This window comes from Rhinopithecus bieti, unplaced genomic scaffold (assembly GCF_001698545.2).
Source record: "Rhinopithecus bieti isolate Rb0 unplaced genomic scaffold, ASM169854v2 scaffold_29388, whole genome shotgun sequence".
Lineage (NCBI taxonomy): Eukaryota > Metazoa > Chordata > Mammalia > Primates > Cercopithecidae > Rhinopithecus > Rhinopithecus bieti.
The window spans coordinates 2,168,903-2,176,511 of record NW_016813389.1 but is presented as its reverse complement, the minus strand read 5'-3'; positions in this window follow the sequence as shown (position 1 = coordinate 2,176,511).

Sequence of the window (7,609 nt, the reverse complement as noted above, 5' to 3'; positions counted from 1 at the left end):
AAGAAAAACAAAAATTAGCGGGCATGGTGACACGCACCTGTAGTCCCAGCTACTCAGGAGGCAGAGAGGTAGTAAGATCACTTGAGCCCAGGAGTCAACACTGAGTAAGCCTTGACACTTGCATCCAGCTCGGGTGACAGAGCAAGACCCTGTCAAAAAAAAAAAAAAAGTTGGTTGATATTGCAAATCAAAAACCTCTGTTAAGACAGTATAGGAAATTGGTGGTCAAATTGGGGCCTAGCAATACATTCAGAAGTCAAATGCTACTTTCATTCTTTGACTTGAAACACCATTTCTTCCACGACTGCAGCTAAAGTTTTCATGCATTTCTTGGAGCGTCGGGAATGCCTCCAAGTGCATCTTTCTGCAGAAAGTGATCATGGAAAAGTCAGGCTCTGACACACTTTGAGTCCTGTGGATTGGAGAGGAACTTCAAAATTACTCCTCAACCTATCGACCCTAGTTATAACTTGCGCAGCCACAGGACAGGCAGTTTTTCTTAATTTGATGTACATCTTTACAGACCTTCAGGGGAATTGGATTATTCGTTGTGAAAATTCATTGCAGTTTTAGCATTTCACTCACCGTAGAGTTCCTGGTTTTATCCTACTCCACTTTTTCAAGTTGATCGCTTTCTTGGGTCCCATGTAAGTAGTTTGAATGCAAAAGAAATTGGAAATTTTAAGCTAAAAACAAGTTATTTTGAAGAAGAAAAAATCCTGAGAATTTCATTAGAAGTAGTTCTTCACCAGTAGACAACCAATGAACTGTAAGTTCAAGCAAGCAGTCCTGCTGCATCAGAAATGTTTAAAGGCCTGTATTCCCAGCTACTGTGGAGGATCATTTGAACCCAGGAATTGAAGGCTGCAGTGAGCTATGATAATGCCACTGCACTCCAGTCTGGGCAACAGAGCAAGACCTCTCTAAGAACAAAGACAAAAAGAAAATGCTGAAAGGGGCCGGGCGCAGTGGCTCAAGCCTGTAATCCCAGCACTTTGGGAGGCCGGGACGGGCGGATCACGAGGTCAGGAGATGGAGACCATCCTGGCTAACACGGTGAAACCCCGTCTCTACTAAAAAATGCAAAAAAACTAGCCGGGTGAGGTGGCGGGCGCCTGTAGTCCCAGCTACTCGGGAGGCTGAGGCAGGAGAATGGCGTAAACCCGGGAGGCGGAGCTTGCAGTGAGCCGAGATCCGGCCACTGCACTCCAGCCTGGGCAACAGAGCGAGACTCCGTCTCAAAAAAAAAAAAAATGCTGAAAGGATTGCTTTATTTTCTACAGTAAGTAAAAATCCTCCAGAAAACAGAAGGAAAGGAAAGGTAACCGATACTTGTGTGTATATTATGTGGTAAACATTTTGTACGTATTCTTTTGTTTAATTTTAATTTTTTTTTTTTTTTTTTTGAGACAGAGTCTTACTTTGTTTCCCAGGCTGGAGTGCAGTGGTACGATCACGGCTCACTGCAGCTTCCAACTCCCAGGCTCAAGCGATCCTACTGCCTCAAGCCCCCAAGTAGCCAAGCACAACCATGCCGGGCTAATTTTTGTACTTTTTTTGTGGAGACGGTTTTGCTGTGTTGCCCACGCTGGTCTAAATCTCCTGGGCTCAAATGATTCTCCCACCTTCACCTCCCCAAGTGCTGGGATTATAGGCATAAACCACCTTTCTTTCCACCTTTACAATAACCTTTGAAGTAGCATTATTTCCATTTTATTTGTTTGATTTTTGAGACAGGGTCTCACTCTCAGGAGTGCAGTGGCATGATCAAGGCTCACCGCAGCCTCAATTTACCAGGCTCAAGCAATTATCCCCCCTCAGCCTCCCGGCTGGCTGGGATTACAGTTGTGCACCACCATGCTTGGCAAATTTTTTTTATTTTTTGTGTACACAAGGTTTTTCCATGTTGCTCAAACTGGTCTTGAATGCCTGATCTCAAGCAATCTGCCTGCCTTGGCCTCCCAAAGTGTTGGGATTACAGGCATGAGCCACTGTGCATGGCCATATTTCCATTTTAAAGAAGAGGAAACTGATCAGGAGCGGTGGCTCACGCCTGTAATCCCAGCACTTTGGGAGGCCAAGGCGGGCGGATCACGAGTTCAGGAGATTGAGACCATCCTGGCTAACACGGTGAAACCCTGTCTCTACTAAAAATACAAAAAATTAGCCAGGCATGGTCACGGGCACCTGTAGTCCCAGCTACTCGGGAGGCTGAGGCAGGAGAATGGCATGAACCCAGGAGGCGGAGCTTGCAGGGAGCCGAGACTGCACCACTGCACTACAGCCTGGGCAACAGAGCAAGACTCCATCTCAAAAAGGAAACTGAGGCTTAGAGAAGGAAAGTAATTCAGCCAAAGGTCTCTATAGCTGTCTGGACAGAGCTATCCAAATCTGGCTAACACTGAAGACTGTACTCAACCCCAATTCCTTAATTTCAGACTAATGACAACCTATGAGATCCCTGTTTTTTGTTGTTTTTGTTTGTTTGTTTGTTTTTTTGAGACGGAGTCTCTCTCTGTCGCCAGGCTGGAGTGAAGTGGCGCGATCTCAGCTCACTGCAACCTCCGCCTCCTGGGTCAAGCAATTCTCCTGCCTCAGCCTCCCGAGTAACTGGGATTACAGGCACACCACCACGCCTAATTTTTTTGTATTTTTAGTAGACACAGATTTTTGCCATGTTGCCCAGGCTGGTCTTGAACTCCTGGGCTCAAGCAATCCGCCTGCCTCAGCCTCCTAATGTGCTGGGATTACAGGCGTGAGCCACTGCACCTGGGCAAGATCCCTGTCTTCTGAATGAGTAAACTGAAGCTCAGAGAATGTAAGTAACTTGCAGAAGGCCATACAACTAGTAAGTAGTAGAACACCAGATCCCAATTTAACAATTTTGAAACCCTATCTGCTTTAAAATCTCATATCTAGCTACAGCTGTATAAATAGCTGTCCATCTAAGCCCCTGAATTAGATGTTTATTAGTTGCAAGCAGGGTTAGAATTGCCAAAAAGCCCTAATACAATTGTTTGCCTCTGACTACACAGCCACCTATACAGGGTCTCTGTTCTGTTTGACCAGATAACTTATTTCATTGCTAATACTGACCATGTGATCAGATTATCCAGTGGAACATGTTTGAGTCCCCCACTGAGAGTAGGAAAAAAACATAAATTTACAGAGTTTTGTTCTGTTGTTGTTTTTGAGACGGAGTCTTACTCTGTTGCCCAGGCTGGAGTACAGTGGCGCAATCTTGGATCACCACAACCTCCTGGGTTCAAGCGATTCTCCTGCCTCAGCCTCCTGAGTAGCTGGGACTACAGGCGTGGGCCACCATGCCCAGCTAATTTTTGTATTTTTAGTAGAGACAGAGTTGTACTATGTCGGCCAGGCTGGTCTAGAACTCCTGACCTCATGGTCCATCCGCCTCAGCCTCCCAAAGTGCTGGGATTACAGGCGTGAACCACTGCGCCCGGCTGTTTTGTTTTTTACTTAATAATTAACATAGGGGACTTTTGTGACAAAATGTGTTGGAATTTCTTCCTACCACCAACCAAGTAATTTTTTAGTGGACATCAGCTGAGTGTCCTTTAATTTAGTGGGTTTTTTTTGTTTTTATTTTTATTTTATTTTTTTAGAGACAGGGTCTTGCTGTCACCCTGGCCATAGTGTAATGGTGCGATCATGGCCCACTGCAGCCTCGAACTTCACATGCCTCAGCCACTATCTACCTGGAGATAGTGTCAGATATCACAGGTTGAGGGTTTGGTCCTCAAGACTGCCCCCCACCCCAAGTAGGTGTCAATCTTAAGTTTTAGGTTATGTGATCTTTTTGACCAACTGTTTATAAATCAGAAATCTCAAGTCCTCCTTTTGGGTTTAATTTGTTACAGTGCCTCTCAGAACCTAGGGAAACATGTTTATTATAAAGGATATAGATGAAGAGATATATGGAGTACAGGGAAGGAGATGTTTTTTTTTTGGAGATGGAGTCTTTCTCTGTCGCCCAGGCTGGAGCGCAGTGGGGCGATCTCGGCTCACTGAAAGCTCTGCCTCCCAGTGGAACTTCTGTGCTCTCTCTGGGCATGCCACCCTCTAGGAACTGTTTTTTTTTTTTTTTTTGAGGTGGAGTCTTAAACTCTGTTGCCAGAGTATAGTGGCTGGAGTGCAGTGGCACGATCTCAGCTCACCACAACCTCCGCCTCCTGGGTTCAAGCGATCTCTTGCCTCAGCCTCCCAAGCAGCTGGGATTCAGGCAGTCACCACCACACTGGGCTATTTTATTTTATTTTATTTTTTGTATTTTTAGTAGAGATGGTGTTTTTCACTATGTTGGCTAGGCTGGTCTCAAACTCCTGACCTCAGGTGATCTGCCTGCCTCTGCCTCCCAAAGTGCTGGGATTACAGGCGTGAGCCACCACATCCAGCCAACTCTGTAGGGACTTTTATGTGTTTAGCCATCTGGAAGTTCTCAGAACTTTGTTTTTTGGAGTTTTAATAGAGGCTTTATTTTATGTAGTCATGATTGATTAAACTATTGACCATTGCTGAGCAACTTAACTTTCAGCACCTCTCCCCAGTCCCCAGAGGTTGGAGTGACAGTGTGGGTGCAGATAAAAGTCCCACGCCTCTAATCTTGTCTTGGTCTTTATGATGACCAGTCCCGTCTTGAAGCTGCTAATACTTAAGGGCTGTCAGCCATCAGTCATCTCAGTATATAAAAATACATCATTTTGGGGTCTGTAAGGATTTTTGGAGCTATACTTCAGGAAACAAGGTTGAAGACCAAATATATATTTTATAATATCAAACCAAGATCATAATTTTGTAAATCAGTGTTCTCTAGATTTTACTGAGAGGTGAAACCAGTATATGCAACCCAGACTAACCCCCTAGATAATATCAGCGTTTACATCGAGTTTAGAGTACCCCTGGTGAAAACTGGTTCCTAAGTAGGTCAGGTCACAGGAGGTCATTCATGGGGATACCTCCTTGGCTTAGAATCACTTCCTCCTGCTCTGAAGGGAAACTGAAACGGACTTAGTTCTTCCTAAAAAAATGCTGTGCTGTATTTTAGCCTTTTTTTCTTCTGGCTTATTTCATTTTATCCCAAACCCTGTTCTCATTGCTTCATGATCATTGATGTCTTTCTCCTTTATTTTTTGAAGATTTGACACTTTCAAGCATTTTCCAGTTACTGCCAAAGCTTAATGAAATTAAAGATATCTGCAGTGTGGTATAATTAACTCATTTCCATATAGTTAGGCAGCAACTTTTAATGGGTTCCTTCCTATAACTAACAATTTCCTGCTTACTCGTCTTAAAGAGTTTCATCTTCATGTGGTCTCTTTTTCTTCTGCTGTCCCTTCCTCTTCCTCTTTCTCCTCTTTAAAGCAGCAGGTTGTTTTGCTTCTTGATTAGAGTATTTTCACAAGTGGTCACTGTTTTTGAGAAGTCTCCAAGAACTTGGTCAAGATTAGATCACTGTGTTTGACTAAGTCAAGCCCTGGCAGGAAGGTGATTACTGAGGCAAAGTCTTGTTAGATAAACCTGCATTGCATGTACCATTTCCAAATTTTAGCAGACTAAACTGCAGCATTGTTTCAATTTCCCCCTGCAACTCACTCTGGCTATTAATCTGCCTTAGGAGATAGGTAGCTGGCCGTTCTCATTGTTATATATCTAGCAGTCTCTGGAGGAAAGAGAACTCAGACCTAGTAACTGAGAGCAAAATATTTATACAGACACAAGAATGGGGGTGGGCAGGAAGGGAGGGTTGTAACTGAGAAAAGGCAGACCAAAACAGTTTTGACAACTTAAATTTATTGTAACTGCCCAACAAAGGAAGTAGAGTTGGAGGTTTATCTCCAAGAGGTTTTTGTTTTGTTTTGTTTTGTTTTGTTTTTGTAGCTCCACCTCTTAATTTATTATTATTATTCATTTTATTTTATTTTTTGAGACAGAGTCTTGCTTGTGCAGTGGCACAATCTCGGCTCACTCCAACCTCCCAGGTTCAAGCGATTCTCCTGCCTCAACCTCCAGAGTAGCTGAGATTACAGGTGCCCTGTCACCACACCCGGCTAACTTTTGTGTTTTTAGTAGAGAGGGGGTTTCTCCATGTTGGCCATACTAGTCTCAAACTCCTGACCTCAGATCTACTCACTTCTGCCTCCCAAAGTGTTGGGATTACAGGCGTGAGCCACAACGTCCGGCTTTAATTCATTATTGTTAATATTTTTGAGACAGGGTCTTGCTCTGTTGCTCAAGCTGGATGGCAATGGCACGATCATGGCTCACTGCAACTTCAGCCTTCTAGGTTCAAGCTATCCTCCTGTCTCAGCTTCCCAAGTAGCTGGGACCACAGGTGCATGCCACTATGCCCAGCTAACTTTTTTTTTTTTTTTTTTTTTTTTTTTTTTTTTGTAGAGACAGGGTCTTACGATGTTGCCCAGGCTGGACTCAAATTCCTGGCCTCCAGCCATCCTCCTGCCTGGGCCTCCTGATGTCCTGGGATTACAGTCGTGAGCCACTAGACCCGGGTTAGCTGCACCTTTTAATGGAGGAGAATGATAAGTAGGTTGAAAATGGTGGGGTGGGATTGGAGAAATGCATCATCATAAAGTATTTTTTAACTGGGGGCCCATGTTGGGAGTCGCACGGTTACTCAGAAAAGGATTCAGTAGTAGCATTAACCGAGGGAGAAAGATAAGCTGTGGGGAAAGGCCTAGTGAGTCAGAGGAGTTGGAATTCCAAACATTTTCCATAGCTTGTCAGTAACGACATTTGTGCAGATCTTTGGATATATAAAGAGGGAGTCCGTCTATTGATAAAATGAGCGCTGGGTTTACCAACCCTAGGCTTTGGCTCACCCTGATCGTCACCGCCGGGCGGTGAGATGGACGCGTTATTGCCTCCATCTGGTGGACTGCGCTCTGTGCTTCCAGCGGTGGAGGAATTGTCCGCCTCCACCGGGTCAGCACGTGCTGGATTTGAACCAAACAAGTTATCTGTGTACCCCACGCCTTTGCTTTTACCCACTAGGCGGTAACGTGATTTCACGCCTGAGAGTTTCTTGGCTGAACAAGTTGGAAATCATTGGTTTCAAAGATTGGAAATCACTGGGTGCACGCCCCTGGATATTTTCCCCAACCACTCGAGGCCGTCGCGCTTGCTTCGACGTCTCTATTCTCACAGTGCGCAGATACCACCGCCTCACTCTCACCGCGCCAGCCTGCGGGGCGCTCGGGCCTCCCTCGGGCGGTGGGAAAAGAGCCTCTCGGGCCCACTCTACTCGGCGCGCATGGCTGCCAGGGGAAAGTATTGTCCTTAAATTCAGAGGGGCGCTGCGCGCAGGGGAGCGATCTCAGACCTCCGCGGAGCATCGGTGATCCCAGGGCCGGCCGCGTTCCAAGGCAAGCGCTAGTACTGCGAGCAGAGAGTGGTCACTAAGAAGTCATTAGGAGATTGGCAGGGGGAGTCCTCGGGAACCGGTTCCCGCCGTCCCTCACACCTCCCTCCGCGTCCTTCCGGACCCCGGGGCGACGCGGACCCGGCCGGGGAGCCCGGGGAGCCCGGGGAGGGGACCGGGCCGGGGCGGGGCGGGCGCGCGTGCGCGAGCTGT